At 41.6% G+C, this 17,503-nt stretch overlaps 1 pseudogene; it reads left to right on the top strand.

The window, feature by feature from the left end:
* The first annotated feature begins 16,334 nt into the window (after window positions 1-16,334).
* On the top strand, window positions 16,335-16,570 carry LOC114628791 (annotated as a pseudogene).
* The last annotated feature ends 933 nt before the right edge of the window (window positions 16,571-17,503 follow it).

Here is a 17,503-nt window from a genome sequence, read left to right as displayed (position 1 = left end):
TTGAACTCGCTGTGTGACAGGGGACGGCCTCACACTTTAACCTTGCTGCCCCTAGCATCTCTTGTGGGGCTTCTTTCTCTAGACTGGCTGCGAAGGCTTCCCATCAAGTATCCCAAGCCTGCTGCAGAGTAATAGATAGTCCACTCCTGAGTGAGTGGGATGAGAGTCAGGGGCAAATGGAGGGTGTTCCCGGTGTAAATTTATCTCCCCAGGCGCTCCCATTCAACAGGACCACTGGCCCTTGCATGCATATAGATAGATAGATATAGATATAGATATAGATATAGATATAGATATAGATATAGATATAGATATAGATATAGATATAGATATAGATATAGATATAGATATAGATAGTGAACACCTGATCAGACAGCCCTTTTAAAAAACAAAAAACAACAAAAAAAAAAGAGTTTCTCTGTGCAGCCCTGGCTGTTCTAGAACTCACTCTGTAGACTAGGCTGGCCTGGAACTCAGAGATCTGCCTGCCTCTGCCTCCTGAAACAACCTACATTTGTTGCAAAATCAATTGGCCATAACATGGTTCTGAAAATCTAAATATTTCCTTTGGAAAGCAACAGGAGAACTACAAGCTGCCATAAACACATTTACATTTCAGCATTACTTACTATGGGAGCCACAGGAAAAGGTATACCACTTTTTAAAAATCTCCCCCAGGGTCCGTTACTAAATAAACCCTGGGGCTGCCCAGTTTGGCAGCTGCACCCAGTCCTCTGATCTGCGCCCTTTGGGGGAACTGGATACGCCCGGCTTGGAGCGCCACTGCAAAGAGCATGTGAGGAATGTACCTCGAGTCCCAGAAGCTCTGACACTGAGCAAAATTATTTTTAGAGGTGACCTGCTAGGCTCTTTAGAAAAGTAAACAGACGGATGCATGTGACTTCCTCTGAGAGCTGCGAGTAAACACATTAGCCCACGTGCACAGGCGGCTGTCCATCAGGAGGAGGCAGTGAAGACTGAGTGCTCACAGCTTCTAACTGTTCAGTCTGGAAAAAGGAAGTGGAGAAATGTACCCATTCCTGTTCTTGGAAAACATGCTATTTTAGATAAAATTTCAATACTTCCCTTATGAAAAAAAACTAAAACATTTCTTTATTTATTGCCTTTTCTTTTTGTTTTCTCACATTCTCTCTCTCTCTCTCTTTCTCTGTGTGTGTGTGTGTGTGTTTTGTATGTGTATGAGTGTCTTGCCAGCATAAATGTATGTTCACTATATGTGTGCCTGGTGCCCATGGAGGCCAGAGGAGGGTGGTAGATCCCCAGAGCTATAGTTACAATCATGAATAGCCTTTCATGGCTGGTTCCCTGTAAGAGCAGTGAGTGCTCTTAAACAATGAGGATCTTTGCAGCCCCATGATGCATCTACACATACGGAACTCCCAAAGCCTGCCTTTTAGTATAGTTTGTTATGGATACCTTCAACCAGCATGAGCACATACTTAGTTTATATGTAAACAACAGAAACAATTTCTGTCAAAGCATGCTTTTGCTATCTAACATTATACCTTGACATCTTTTTGTGTTGGTATATGTAGATCTCTCTGATTCTAATAATGGACACCGAAATCATTTCCAGTTTTTTATTATTACAAACAATACAGAAGCATCTTTGAAAGCAAGTGTGTTTCAAAAGTTAGATTTTTAAAACTTACCTTATGTATGTATGTTACATATATGAGTATTTTGCCTGCATGCATTTATGTGCACCACATGTGTGCAGTGCCCACAGAGGCCAAAAGAGGGCATCAGATCCTCTGGAACCACAGTACTGGGTGGTTGCGAGCCACCGTGTAGATGCTGGGAACTGAACCTTGGTCCTCTGCAAAAGCAACAAGTACTCTTAACCCATGAGCCATCTCTCTAGTTCTGAGAATCCTTGAAAATGCTTTTGAGCATTTTCATAAAACCTTCTATTAGTCTGTGGGAAGAATTTCTCTATCAAAACATTTACTTACTGCCAAGTTTTTTCTATTGCCCAATTTTCTCCAGCCAACCCCTGACAGAGAAGAATTTCTTATAGTGACCTAACACCACAGTGTTGGACATACCTCACCTGCTCATTACCTGCTTGTTACATTCAATCACTGTGAACATCAGACCCTATTCTGGTTGTAAGGAACAGCTCTGACAGCTGAACTCTATTATCCTGTCTACCTCCTCCTTGTACTTTGGTTTTGTTTTTTGAGACAGGATCTCACTGTGTACCCCAGGATAACTTGGAACTTATGACTGTCTTATCTTAGCCTCCAGTACACTGGGATTACACAGGTGTGGTGTGCTACCTGGCCCAGCCACCTCATCTTAATTGTCTGAGACATATGAGGTACATAAGCACTGGTAACTTTTTGATTCAAAATAAAATTGTAGTAGTATCAAGGGTCAGAGAGAGAAAAACACCAATACCCACAGTACAGCACTTTCAGCTGTCCCCTCGCTGGCAGGCCATTTATTGTCACCTGAAATCATAAAATTATAGAATAGATAAGAGCCTAAACACCAACTACCCTGTGCTTTGTCTTTCATATTTTGAAAAAAGTAACTTTATTTATTATTCATTCGCATGTATACACACATGTAGGATGACCTGCAAGAATCTGCTCTCTCCTTCCATGTGGGACCCAGGAATCAAACTCAGGTCACCAGGCTTAGAGGTAAATGGCTTTCCTCACTGAGGTATCTTACTGAACCACTGGCTTTTTATACGAAGAACCCCCCCCCCTAAAAATCAAAGGACTTGTGAGAATTCTATATTCTAGCCTTTGGGTGCTAAGGTTCTCTATTCTTGTGTTTGACTCACTGATTAACTTAGAGGGAGCCTTTCATCAAGTTGTCAGAATGCTTGATGTCCTGCAGATGGAGAATAGCCTCATATTCCTTGCATTGGGAATTCAGGGTCACCAACTAGATTTCCAAACAGTGCAGTACATCCATGAAAGGGGAAGCCATGTTATCTACAACACAACTCTAAAGAGGACCAGAGGGATTATTCTTCTGGCAGCTTCGGCCATTGGTGTTGTTGAGAACCCCAGTGATATCATCAGCCCTGGGGACACCGGAAGATCCCCTCTGTCCAGCAGCTCTGACTGAAGGCTGGTACCCAGGCATCCAGACTGGGGGGTGGGGGGACTGATGTGCTGCAAACACTGGTCAGCCACTAGTGTATATACAGCCTCCATGATAAAACCTATCACAAAATGAATAGAGAAATTTATGAAACAAAACCCAATTAGATTCTAAAGTACCTTTCCCTACTTTCCCTTTCAGCTGTAACTCAGTTACTGACATTGTTTCATTTGACTGTAGCATACAAATGAGGTACATTATCTTTTCCCTGAGGGGTTGTTGTTGTTGTTGTTCTATCAATTTACCTGCTTCAAGCTTTTCTTTTTTGCCTTCCCAACTTTCTGCTTCAAGTCAGCTAAGGGCTAACATCAGCTAAGACAGCTGATTGTAACTATTTGTCAAGTGTGAGCACCATTAGACTATAAGGGATCCGGGTGTTCTGAGTGAGACTTGAGTGTCTTGCTGTCTCTCTGTGAGTGAGTTTAGCTCCTTAGGGTGTGAGCATACATGTTGATTCGTGCGTTTTAGAAGCACTGCCATGCTCCGGATAGATGAGGGACCATGCTCCGGATAGATGAGGGACCACTGTGTATCTACACTGTGCATTGCACAATGGGAGGGATTCAGCACCCTTTAGAGTTAAAACCTCCCCTGGTCCAAAAGAATCAAAGAGTTTGTCTTCAAATGCTTTAGCATTTGTCTAAATCTGATTTTGTTCTGTTGCTATTCATGGATTTGTTTGAGACAAATTTCACTATGTAGTCCAAGATGGCTTCAAGTTCTTTATCCTCCTGCCTTAGGCCTCCGGAATGCTGGGGTTCTAGAGGGCAATGGTGTTTTCCACAGACAAAGCCTATTTAAAGGAAACTCAGCTCCTGGAGTGTAACTTAGCAATAGACAGCACGTGTTCAGCACACCAAAGTCCCTGAGATCAGGCCTCAGCATTAAAAAAACAAACAAACAAAACTAGAACAAAACCAGCAAAAGAGTTCCTTTTCCATTTCTTTGTGATACATAATGCCAATTTTGGTTTTAGTATCACAAGTATATTGGAGATGGTGTCTGTGACAAAGTAACCAAGGGCATGCGTGACCTAATACTGAACATTTTCAATCTGTTAGCTTACATGGAAAGGGGTATTTTGCAGGTGTGATGAAGCTAAGAGAGATTATCTTGGATGGTTGGCCTAATGTAGTTAGTGTTCTTATATGGAAAAGAGGAAGTCAGAAAGTCAGAGAAATGTGACCACAGAAGTAGTATTTATACTAGTAATTACTGAAGAAATAAGCCAAGACCAAGGAATGTAGGAACTTTACCTATGGAGACCCCAGAGAGGAATGTGGTACATTATTAACTTTTTATCTTAGTGTGGAGAGACTGTTTTTTGATTTGAAGCTATGAACTAAACTATAAAATAATAAGTTTGTGTGATTTTTAAGTGACCGAGTTCATGATAACTTGTAACAGCAGCAGTAAAAATGTGTTAGCATCAGGCAGCACGAGTCTGGGGTTGATTTTACTTTCAGATTTATTTATTTTATTTTATGTGTATAAGTGTTCTGTCTGCATATATGTCTGTGTACCACATACATGCCTGGTGTCTGCAGAGGTCAGAAGCGGTATCAGATATCCTGAGACTGGAATTATGGACAGTTATGAGCCATCAGGGGGATGCTGGGAACTGAACCCAGGTTCTCTGCAGGACAACTCATGTTCTTAAGCACTGAGCCATCTCCACAGCCCCAGCACAGGTCTGAGACTTGCTTGAAGGACAGCTGTTCTTTTGCAGCCTAACCAGAATGAACGTCTTTTAAATATAAGTGATAATTTAGGCAAAGATATTTAATAGTGTCCAGTAGGAATTTACTAGATTTCCTGTTTTGAACTGTCATATCTTCTAAGTGTAAATAATTTTTAGAAATACAAAGAAAGCCTTACTAATTTCAAGTATGTGGACAAGATTATTATTAATATCTAGTCCCCCAAAGTAATAATAAAGAAAATATATATATATATATATATAACTTCTTTTTATGAAACAGTATTTCATATTTTAGCATACATACATTATACCCAAAATATACTTAAGTATTGTTGGTTTTGGTGTATATTGTTCACTAATCATCATTAGATGACAGACATTTCACAAAAGCAAAACAGAAGAATATTAAGCAGAGTTAGGGTGCAGCTTAGTGGCAGAGCATTTGCCCAGCACGCTCAAGGCCCTGGGTTAGCTCTCCCTGGGCAGTTGGCTTAGCTGGTAAAGTGCTTGCAGCAGCACACAGGAAGACCGGTCATCATCCTCAACACTCACATCAAGCCAGGAACTACGGCACATGCTTAGCCCTAGTGTCAAGGAGGTGGAGACAAGAGGGCCTTCCTGCCAGTCTAGCCTGGGTGTCAAGCCCTAGATCCCAGTGAGAGACTCTATCTCACGAGCAAGGTACATGGCTTCTCGGGAATGACACTGGTCTGAGGTTGACCTTTGGCCTCCACACACAGACATACACATCTGCAAACATAACAATACACGGAAACACAGACACAGACAGGCAGGCACACACACACATACACACACACACACAAAATTAAGCAGCAATTGATAATTCAGTACTGTGCTAAAAGCAGAAATGCTTGAATAATTTTTTTTTCAGCTTCCCTCAACTTACTGAACACAGCAGACTTCGTGCCAACTATGAACTTGGCTACAACCCTTTCTGGAGCCTTAGGCCAGGACTGGGGAGACTCACCTGGGTGCAAAATTTACAGGACCTAGAAAAATACTTTAGCAATCAAAGTCAATTATATATTAATATCATTTTTCAAGACATGGTTTTACTATGTAGTCCTGGATGTCCTGAAACTTGCTATGTAGACCAGGCTGGCCTCAAACTCACAGAAATCTACCTGCCTCTGCCTCCTCAGTGCTGGGATTAAAGGTGTGCACCGAAATGCTTGGCTTAGTATCAAATTTTTAAAAATGAATTAGTAAACTGTGGTGTATCGACAAACTGAGCAGAAGAGGACAGGGCCAATTATAGTGACTCAGTGACTGTGTCACCTACAGGAGACCAGGAAAAAAAAACACAGACCATAAATGCTCAGGGGTATTTTGAAAACAACATAAAAAGATAAACATTTTGTGGTGGTTTGGATAGGAACGGCCCCCATAGGCTCATAGATCTGGATGATTAGTCACCAGGGAGTGGTACTATTTGAGAAAGGTTTAGAAGGATCAGGAGGTGTGGCATTGCTTCTGGAAGTATGTCACTGAAGGTGCAACTGGAGGTTCCAAAAACCTCACACCAGGCCCAGCATTTCCCTCCTTCTCTTCCTCTCCCTTTCCCTCTCCCCCTCCCCCTCCCCTTCCCTCCTCCTCTTCCTGCCTGTGGATCAAAATGGAGCCCTCAGCTACCTCTCTAGCACCATGTCTACCTGGATGCTGCCATTCTTCCCTCCATGACAATGAACTGAACCTCTGACACTGTAAGCCAGACACAATTAAATGTTTTTCTTTATAAGAATTGCCTTGGTGCCTGTTAACAGCAATAGAACAGTGACTAAGGCACATGTAACAAAAATAACTACAGAAAACAGCTTCATAAATACATCAAAAGGTAATATATTTAATGTATTTACAGTTATAAAATCAATAAGAAAATATCTCTATATAACTACATGGTTATAAAGGTAAGCTTAGGGTATAAAAAGCCAGTTCAGAAAAAAAGGAAGCCGGGCAGCCGGGCAGTGGTGGCGCACGCCTTTAATCCCAGCTCTTGGGAGGGTGAGGCAGGTGGATTTCTGAGTTCGAGGCCAGCCTGGTCTACAGAGTGAGTTCCAGGACAGCCAGGGCTATACAGAGAAACTCTGTCTTCAAAAACCAAAAAAAAAAAAAAAAAAAAAAAAAGAAAGAAAGAAAAGAAAAAAGAAAAAAAGAAAAAAGGAAAAACAAGTAGAAAAAAAACCAAGTGGGGAGGAGAGAAAATGAGATCTAACTATATTGACAAATATATTTAAGATATGTTGTTAAAGGCAAGCAGAGTTGACACATTAATACAGGCTATAGTCCCAGTACTGGGGACGAATGTCATGAGTTCAAGGATAGCCCAAGATATATGACGAGCTGAGGCAAGCCTTGGCTACATAGTGAGAACCTGTTCAGAAAACTAAAGAAGAAAGGAAGGGAGGGAAAGAGGGAGAGAGGGAAGGAGGGGGGGAGGGAGGGAGGGAGGGAGGGCGGGCGGGTGGGGGGGAGGGCGGGCAAAGAAGGGAAGAGGAGAGGGAGGGAGAAGGATGGCAGACGTAAAGTATTAATGCCTAGTTACCCTATAGTACACATTAGTATATCCATAGGAAAAGCTGAAAGTCAATCTGTTTACAGGCTAATCCTGCTCTGAATGATGAGAGGCACAGGCACCCTCTCTCTATGTCACGTTTCTTTACTTTTGGACTTAAATAATTCACATACATTCCTTTCCTACATGAACAAATCAAGAGTATTTAAAATTGAAAGTTAAGCCAGGGGCAGTGGCACACGTCTTTAATTCCAGCACTTGGGAAGCAGTGGCAGGCAGATCTCTGTGAGTTTGAGGCCAGCCTGGTCTACAAAGCCAGTCCTGGACACCCAGGGCTCTGTTACCCAGAGAAACCTTGTCTTGAAAATAAATAAATAAATAAATGAATGAATACACGTACACACACACACACACACAAACTAATTAATTTGTTAATTTTAAAAAGTGAAACTTACAAAGGTTGTAAGAGATTTGGCCAGCAGCAGGACAAGGCATACTCCTTCCATGATGCTGGATAACACACACTGGCCCAACCTTCCTCAAGGGCACTCTGGAATTCAGACCAAAGCTCTGAAAATATAAGCATCTGTTGACCTAGCAAGCCTACTCCAGGCAATTTATGTCAGGAAAGTAGTTAAATATGTAAGCAAATATTTAGCTACAAGAATATTCTTTGTATTATTCTTCCCATCAAAAAATCTAGATGTTCAGTAATAAGGAATCCCTTATAAATTTTTATAGATTCTTCTAATATTTTGTAGTCATTAAAAATTCAGAAGTTGCCGGGCGGTGGTGTCGCATGCCTTTAGTCCCAGTATTTGGGAGTCAGAGGCAGGCAGATTTCTGAGTTCGAGAGTTCGAGGCTAGCCTGGTCTACAAAGTGAGTTCCAGGACAGCCAGGGCTTCACAGAGAAACCCTGTCTCGAAAAAACCAAAAAACAAACAAAAAAAAAAAATCAGAAGTCTACTAATATAAAAAGATGTTTACATCTTGTTGAAAAGTATAACCAAAAAATCAGGCCACAAAGCCACATGAACAGTGTGAGGCTTGATTCCCTGAATCTAAATCTGTGTTCCCTTGGTTCTGCACTAAGTCCCTGGCCCAAATTCAATTCAAATCATCCTCTTATTTGAGGAGAAGAATGGAGCTGTGTGCAAACTGAGATTTTTTTTCCCAGAGTTGTGTGATTCCCACTGCCTGGAAAGACACTCTTTGTTCTGTGTGAGAAATTGAATTTTTTTTTTTTAAGAATTACATCATGGTCTGGAGAGATGGCTCAGCTGTTAAAGTATAGGCTCACAACACCAAAAATATAAGAATTACATTAACTTATTCACTGTGGGGGTAAGGAATGCACCAAAGGTCAGACGTGCTCGAGTCAGTCTGTTTCCTCTCCCTCCAGCAGGAGGATCATGGGAGTCACACTCAGATCACCAGGCTTTGCCACAAGTGCACTGACTGGCTGCCCAGCCTTGCCAGCCCCCAGTGAGGAATTCGGTCCTAGCTCATTACCCCTCCATCATGCCAGTGTGCATCAGGAAACTGGAGAGTTGCTGGGCAATATTATCACCTCTTAGATGTGCGGGCGACCTACCAAGAACTAGAGGCTTATCCTAATTCTGTGTCACTAATCTTTTTATTAGGTAGATGAGAAAACACAATACAATAGAGGTGAAGAATTTAATTAACTTTAAGTAAGCGGAGATTAGCTGAATTCTCCAGAGAGAGATGCGGAACTCAGTCCTCTCACAGCAGACAAGGAAAAATTTAAAGGAAGCAAAGATAACATCTGTAGGATTCCTAAGGACAGGCAATGTCCTAATTGTAAAAATAAATCCCAGCTGAATTGCATGGGCTTCAGGCTCCCAATAAACATCAGGCAAACCCCAGCTGTTCTAAAGGTTCAGCCAAGGTTGAGCCCCCAGAAGGCACATGCTCCTGTTTTGCCTACCCCCAACAGGAGTGTTTGCCCAACTCTGTAACCTTAAAGTCATTGACAACGCTGAACATATGTACTGGCTAATCTTATGTCAACTTAACACAAACTGGAATCATCTGAGAGGAGGGAACCTCAACTGAGAAATTGCCTTTGTAAGGTCAGGTTGATGGCAAGTCTGTAGGGCATTTTCTCAATTAATGATTAGTGGAGGAAGGTTTGCCTGTTGATGGTGAGTGGTGCCATCCCTAGGCTGGTGGTCCTTGCTTGTAGAAGAAAGCAGCCGGAGCGTGTCATGAGGAGCAAGCCAGTAAGTAGCACCCCTCCATGGCCTCCGCATCAGCTCCTGACTCTAGGTTCCTGCCCTGTTTGAGTTCCTGCCTTGGCTTCTCTCAATGAAGCGTGATTCAGGATATATAAGTCAAATAAACCCTTTCCTCCCCAGGTTGCTTTTGGTCATGGTGTCTCATAAGAGTAGTAAAAACCTTAACGAAGACAACATAGAGCATCAAATTAATAGCCCCAAAATAAATCCGCTGCCCTCTACTGGAAAATGATTATAGCTCCAAATGACTACAATTAAGAAATTAGTATAATGTTAAGGGACATATTGAGCTTACTAAAACCTAATAACAAAACTTGTACTACTCTGTGCTATTTTGTATATACTGCGTTTAGGATATTTTATGTTTTAAAGGATTTCATTTTTTTTTAAATCTGACACCTTAAATTGTATTTAATTGAAATTCTTAGTATTTGACCAATCAGAATATTTATTTATTTTTTTTTTGTTTTTTTTTTTTTTTTTTTTGGTTTTTCGAGACAGGGTTTCTCTGTGTAGCCCTGGCTGTCCTGGAACTCACTCTGTAGACCAGGCTGGCCTCGAACTCAGAAATCCACCTGCCTCTGCCTCCCAAGTGCTGGGATTAAAGGCGTGCGCCACCACCGCCCGGCCAGAATATTTATGTTAGAGTCTTTCTGACCATTAAAAACGCCTTAGTCAGGAGCATGGGCTAGCCAGGCTGCTTAGGATTAGTGATGCCTGGGAGGCTCCCAGCTCCTTGAAATGTACACAGTTGCACCCTTTCCTGATGAAAAAACAGGACACAGAGCACTACCCAACTTGCTTAAAGAAACACAGTCGGTTAGTGGCAGAGCCAGAACTTAAAATTGAGCAGCGGGCTCCAGCCTGACCTGAAGCATCCCCAGGCACATGTGCTGACGACCTGGTCCTCAGTGTGGTGTGACGGAAAGGGGGCGCGGAACCTTTAAGAGGCAGTGGCATTGGTATCCCAAACTCTTTCCTCTCTCTTTCTCTTTACATACCGGCTGCCATGAGGTAGCCGCTTCCCACAACAAGCTCCCAACATGGTTCGCTGTGTTGTCACAAGCCAGAGAAGTAATGGGAGTGACTGTGGATTGGAACCTCTGAAACTGAGTGGAAGAAGTCTTCTCTCCTTTCACGTGGATTTTCACAGATATTAGTCCCAGTAAGAGAGTGCTGAGTACTTACTCCAAAACAAAGCAGTTTTAGTGCTGTGGAGGACTATGCTAAGTAGTCAGGGCTAAGATGAGTGACTGCTAGTTACAGAGTCCAGTCTGCCTTTCTAGGGATGTGATGGATCAGAAAAGATCAGATACAATGTGTGAATTTCCTGTTTTCTGAGATATTTAATAATTGGGGTTATAAACAATTTTAAATATAGAAAGAATTCAGTTTGCTTGGTGTGCACATTATTCTGACCATGCAGCAGCGCTTAAGAAAAACCTTTTATATTTATTCTAAGTAAGTGTAAATGTGAAATTTAACATAGTAAATTAATAAGCTCGCCAAGAACGTATCAAAGAACAACTGTCTTAGTATAAACGATAGATTTATAGATAAATTTGAGAAATATGGTTAAATGTTTAACAAGTAGGCTTAAAATGCATAATGTAAATAGGACCAGAAAGATGACTCAGCAGAGAAAGGCATTAGGACAACCTGAATTCAATCCCAGAACCAACATGCTAGAGGAATCACAATCACACCCACAACACAACACTTCGCAACTTGTCCTCTGACACACACACACACCACACACACACACACACAGAGCAAATGTAATAATTTTAAAATGTACAGCCAAAATACACTAAAATGCAAACAATTTCCCAGGTCCCTAACCATGCAGAAAGCCCCCTCACTGTTAAAACCTTAAGTGAGATGACTCAGGGAGGTGCTTGCCTTGTAAGCCTGGTGACTTGATAACAACGTTATCTTCTGATTTCCACATAATAGGTGGCAGTGAGCACGCACATGCGCGCGCACACACACACACACACACAAGTAGTAGTAGCAGTGATAATTGTAAAAGATTTACTTAAGATTTTCATTGACAGGTGGTAGAGGAGAAAATGAGATATATTAAGAAGGGGTCTACCCCGCATTCTGACCCAAGTGACAAGAGCTCCTTAAAGCCACTTTTCTATGCCATCACCAGAACATGGACATTGTGTTTCTATAAAACGGCAGCTCTCAACCTTCCTAATGCTGTGACCCTTTAATACAGTTCCTCATGTTGTGGTGACCTCAATCATAAAATTATTTTTATTGTTACTTCATAACTGTAATTTTGCCACTGTTATGTTAGTAAATATCTATGTTTTCCCATGGCCTTAGGCAACTCCCATGAAAAGGTTGGTTGAACGTCAGGAGGTTGTGACCCACAGGTTGAGAACCACTGCTATAAAATTGTCTGGGTTATAGTTACTTAAAAAGTTTGGTAAGTTCAACCCAAACAACTCCTCCCCAAAGAAAAGCCAGTTCTGAATACATAACCCAGAGGAATAGATATGCCAATACATTCACACCAGTCTATCTTGTAATATAGATTATTATAAAGGTTTTTTATGTTTATTATTTTTTTTATTTATTATTATTATTATTTGGTTTTTTGAGACAGGGTTTCTCTATAACCCTGGCTGTTCTGGAACTCACTCTGTAGAACAGGCTGGCCTCAAACTCAGAAATCTGCCTGCATCTGCCTCCCAAGTGCTGGGATTAAAGGCATGCACCACCACTGCCTGGCTTAATGTTTTTATTTCTATGATGTTCATTATTTGAATAAAAGAAATTCTCTTTTTTCACCCATCTTTTAATGCTTGTTCCTGACAAATTTAACATTACATAAAGAAGTTCTGAACATTTTTATATTTTACTCTTCTGTGCTGTCAATCAGGTACTTATTAAATTGCTAAACTTACCATTCATTCTGATTACAGTTTTCCTCATTTTCATCCATCTTCCCTAGGGAATGTCTATAACTCCTGTTCTTTTCCCAGGAAGATTAACCCAAATGTTTTGCAGCTACAAAAGCTCAAGTACACTTTACATGGGCAATTATGTAAGTTCTAAAGGTTTGTCTTTCCTCGAAAGGCTTACTCCCTTTGGTTATTAACCCCGGCCTAGCATTGGGGTAGATGTCACAAGGCAAATTTAACTAAAGTGGAAAAACTCAGTTAACATGATTCACAAACTAGAAAAAACGGTATAGGCCCTGAAGAAAAACATCACCTGTAAGGAGCCGAGAGTGCTGCAAGTCATGTAACAAACAGAAGTTTGTCTTCCAGAGTTCAGTGTTCAGTTGACAACAGATCAGCCTAGCTGTCACATTCGATATGTATTTTTATGGATCAATCTGATTTTATAACAAAAATAAATAAAAATAAATTTAAAGATAATTAATTTCTTAACCACAAAATATCTTCTTTTAACAGTTAGGTCTTGGGAATACTTTATTTACCATGACCCAAGTCTATTCGTATTTTGTTTGGACTACTTCGGTAGTGGAAGTTTCTAGATGTAGAAACGTGCAGAGGGCATGTGTGCACACAGTGCAGGCTGCGGGCCCAGTAAGGACTCGCGGCCAGCTGGGGATTAGGGTGCCGACACGAGGGTCTGAGCCAGCCACTCATCCAGGGTGGCAGCCAGGACAGAGAGCGAGTGCAAGCTAACCGGAGTATAACTGAAACTGGCTGGAGGGTTAGAAGCTGAAATCTGCAGGCTGGGACCCAAACCCTTCCCACGCCGCCCCTCCCTGTTCTCGCCCCGCCCCTCTATAGCCTCATCCCACCATAGCCCCGCCCCATGGGCAGAGCCGCGCTGGGGCTTTCAGTCTTTCAGCTCCATAGGGGGTGTAGCTCCTGCAGCCTTAGGAGTCTGGAGGCGTCGAGAGGCCTGGAGCAGCCTCCTTCGAGAACCTGCTGGGATGGGTGGGTTCTGGAAGAATGGATTGCCTTCCCAGCCAGACAGGAAAGTGACAGGACAGGACAGAGTTACAGAGTGTTTAAGAGTTCAGAGTAGGGATGCGACCGCTGAATTCTTTGGATTTTGAAGGTGGCTGGCGGAGGATGGGGATAGGGTTGATTTTGAGCAGGTCTCTTTACGAATCCCAGCCTGACTTTGTACTCCTTCCAAGAACTGGGATCAGAGGCGTGCACCACCACATCAGGCTACTACACCATTTTTGAGGCTAATTCATCTTCACAAAATAGAAATGGCTAGGATCATCTAAGTTGCACTAATGTGAAACTACCCTTAAGCTACACTACTGTTAATTACAGTAGACGCCCGACCTAATACTTTCAGAACAAAGTTTGGCAAGAAAATGGGGGTGTTGGTGTTGTCAGAGTTCTCATGGCGAGTCCAAAAGTTACTGGAGAGAAAAAACAAAAAAACAAAAACCAAAAAAACTAGCGAATGCTTTTTTCTGAAGCAAATGACATGAAGCTAGTCTTTTGGTTTTTTTCTTGTCTAATATTAGTGTATTCATTGGCTGGTGTGAACCCATGAGATTAAAGCGAAGCCAGGTAAGTACCTTCAGACTTGAGGGATACAAAAGATACAAACCTTCGCCTACTTCAATTCCAAAGCATTTGCAACAGAAGAATTCCAGATGCTAAAGTAGAGTGTGGCTGTGAGACTTTCTAGCTAGACAGAGCAGTGAAGCTTCATCCTTCCACAGCAGCTGGTTAGAGTGAAGGGCATGCGTAATCAAGTGTCCATCGTGCTGAAATGGACAGAGTGAAAATTCTGAGTGGAGGGTTAACTAGATAAATGACCTCGATGTTTCTCCAGTTTTCCCTCTGCCTGTGGTACCACAGCCGAGGGTTTGACATGATGAGTAAAGACACAGATCTTTATTTGAGAGACTGCAATGTAAAATTAGAAATAGATCCTTTATTTTTATCATTCTTGGTAATAAAGGATGGATTTTAAAAAGTGTAGGCTGGATACATGCCATTCATTATCAGAACCATCACAACTCTGACATCTCCTTTGCCTTCATTGTTCAGAGAGAAAAGACGTGCTTTGGAGAAGGCGAAGTGACTTGGTCCAGGTAATGTAATTCCTAAGTTACCACTTAGGCACACAACGTGAACATACACATAAAATTAAGAACTGTACAGAAGGCCGGGCAGTGGTGGCGCACGCCTTTAATCCCAGCACTTGGGAGGCAGAGACAGGCGGATTTCTGAGTTCGAGGCCAGCCTGGTCTACAGAGTGAGTTCCAGGACAGCCAGGACTATGCAGAGAAACCCTGTCTCGAAAAACCAAAAAAAAAAAAAAAAAAAAAAATACAGAACTGTACAGAATGAACTGAGGATCCTTTATGGTTAACCTCATCAAGGAGCTGGAGTGTAGCATAACACTTGTTATGCCAGTGTTTGGGAGGTGTGTGGGATTGTCATCTGTTTAAGCCAACTTGGCCCATGTAGCAGACCTACCTAAGAACCAAACAGAAAACCCATTAAAAAAAAAAAAACAGCAAGGTGTGGTGGCACATTCCTGTAATCCCAGTGTCTAGGAGACTACAAGGTACTAATGTCACACAGCTCATGTGTAACATCCTGTATTGAATATAGTAACCAGTGTGGTTGCAAGCTAGCCAGCAAAACTTACAGGGTGGGTTTTTTTTTTTTTTCAAATTAAATTTTATTTGAAAGTTTGTCAAAACAAGGAAGCAGGTGTTAGCACTTTCCTCTTTGAAGGTGTGTTTGGGTGTTTGAAGACTGCTGATGTCTGTGTCTGGTTTTCATATCAGGTAATACTGGCTTCAAAAATGAGTTGGGAAGTATTTCCTGAGGTATTTGTGAAAACTTGGTATTAATCCTTCTTTAAATGTCTGGTAGAATTCAGGGGCGAAACCATCTGGTCTACTGTTTTCTCAGAGGGAAGTTCCTTTTTTAAAATCACTAATTCAGTCTACAGTAGTTGCATGTGTAGTTTTTAAGAGCTTGCCAAGCTGGTTTTCAGAGTGAATAATCTACTTTGCGTGCCACCATATGTGATTTGTCTATCAGCATTTGGTAGTGTTGTTAACTTTTATTTTAGCCATTCTGATATATAGAAATATCTCACTGTAGTTTTAAAAACATTTATTTATCATCATCATAATCATTTTGGCATGTTTGTTTGTATGCATGTACATGCAATTGTAGGGCAGCACACATGTGGAGGTCAGAGGTCAGCTTGAAGGAATGGAATCTCTCCTTCTACCACCTAGGCCTGTGGATTAAACCTAGGTCGTTAGGCTTGGGGGCAGCAGGTACCTTTGCCAGCTGAGCTATGCTCCCTTCCTATACAGAGGTGGTTTTAATTTACATTTCCCTAGTTACAGAACAGTTGAAATCCTTTTAATATTTACAGTGTGTGTGTATCCTTTTTGGTTTGTCTTTTATTCATATTCTTATTGGGCCTGCTTTTGTATTATTCAGTTTTGAGCATTCTTGATATATTCTAGATACTATTCTCTCATTTAATATGTAAGTTATAAATATTTTTCCCAATCTGTAACTTGTTTTTCTAACTTCAGAACGTTTTCTATAGAGAAGCATTATTAGCTTTAATGGAGTACAGTTTTTACATCTTTCCCTTAATTAATTTGAATAGATGTCTTTATCTCAGATTCTGGTCTGGTGGTTTTACACTTTTGTCGTTCCATAGTCGAGGTTGGTGGGCAACAATTGAGCTGAGATGTTCTGGAATCTGCTGGCCCTTCTTCAGGCTGCCCAGAGGACCATCAGCACCACTTCACGAAGGCATTTTGAAAACAGAGTTCCAGAGAAACAAAAGCTGTTTTGGGAGGATAATGGGATGCCAGTTCATCTGATGTCCCCCTCTACAGAGCCACAATGGCTCTGACAGTTGATGGAACAGCCTATGCCATCTATCTGTCAGCTATGCCTGCACTTCCCAAGAGGCAGAGCTGACATCAACATCCCAGTCTCCACATGGCTCAGCTTCATCAATGCCCAGTGGACCAGGAATCTGATGAGTAACTGAGCTCTTCTTTGGGGATCAATATTTATTGATGTGTATTAACTGCCACCAATAAAGCAGTCCTTAACCATATTTTAAAAAAAGAAGTCTTTATCTCACATTATCTCTAAAACACTTTTCTCTCATTTTATTCTTAGATGTGTAATATGTTGTATTTACATCCATGATATACTCTGAGTTGTGCACAAGGTCTGCGGTAGCATGTCAACGTTTTCATCTTTAGATGACCACTGGCCTGCAAGGCTTGCTCCACACACAATCTTGTTAAAATTCAACTGGGAGATGATGGGATGCCTTCGTGGCTAGAGATGCTTGCCTTAAATGCTGACGACCTAAGTTCATTCCTTTAATCCCACAGAAGGAAAACACTGACTCCTAAAAGTTGTCCTCTGACCTCCACATGCATGCCATGACACGCATGTCCCTGTATCTATCTTCCACATGCACAAAGTCATAGCAAATGAGTAATTAAAATTTTTAGTCAGTTTGACATGTTTCTGTACCCCATTTTGGGGCTCTCTATTCTAATCTGCTGGTCTGTCTTTCCAAGCAGTCTAGCTGGTACTGATGCTGTAGTCACACAATTCAGTTTGAAGTTAGCGGAGGCGGTGTGTGTGTGTGGAGAGAGGGCTCAGTGGTTAAGAGCACTTGCTGCTCTTCCAGAAGACCAGGTTCAGTTCCCATCACCCACAACCATCTATAACTCCAGTTTCAGGGGAGTCAATGCCTTCTTCTGATCTCGTGGCCACTAGACACACATGTCGTGCACATATAAATGTGCAGGCAGAACACTCATACACATAAAGTAAATCTAAACATTTTTAAATATTTAATTAGCAGACTTAGTTCACCCATTTTATTTT

The sequence above is a fragment of the Grammomys surdaster genome, unplaced genomic scaffold, assembly GCF_004785775.1.
Source record: "Grammomys surdaster isolate TR1022 unplaced genomic scaffold, NIH_TR_1.0 67, whole genome shotgun sequence".
NCBI lineage: Eukaryota > Metazoa > Chordata > Mammalia > Rodentia > Muridae > Grammomys > Grammomys surdaster.
Note: the sequence above shows the minus strand (reverse complement) of the source record. Positions and strands in the feature narration are given on the sequence as shown.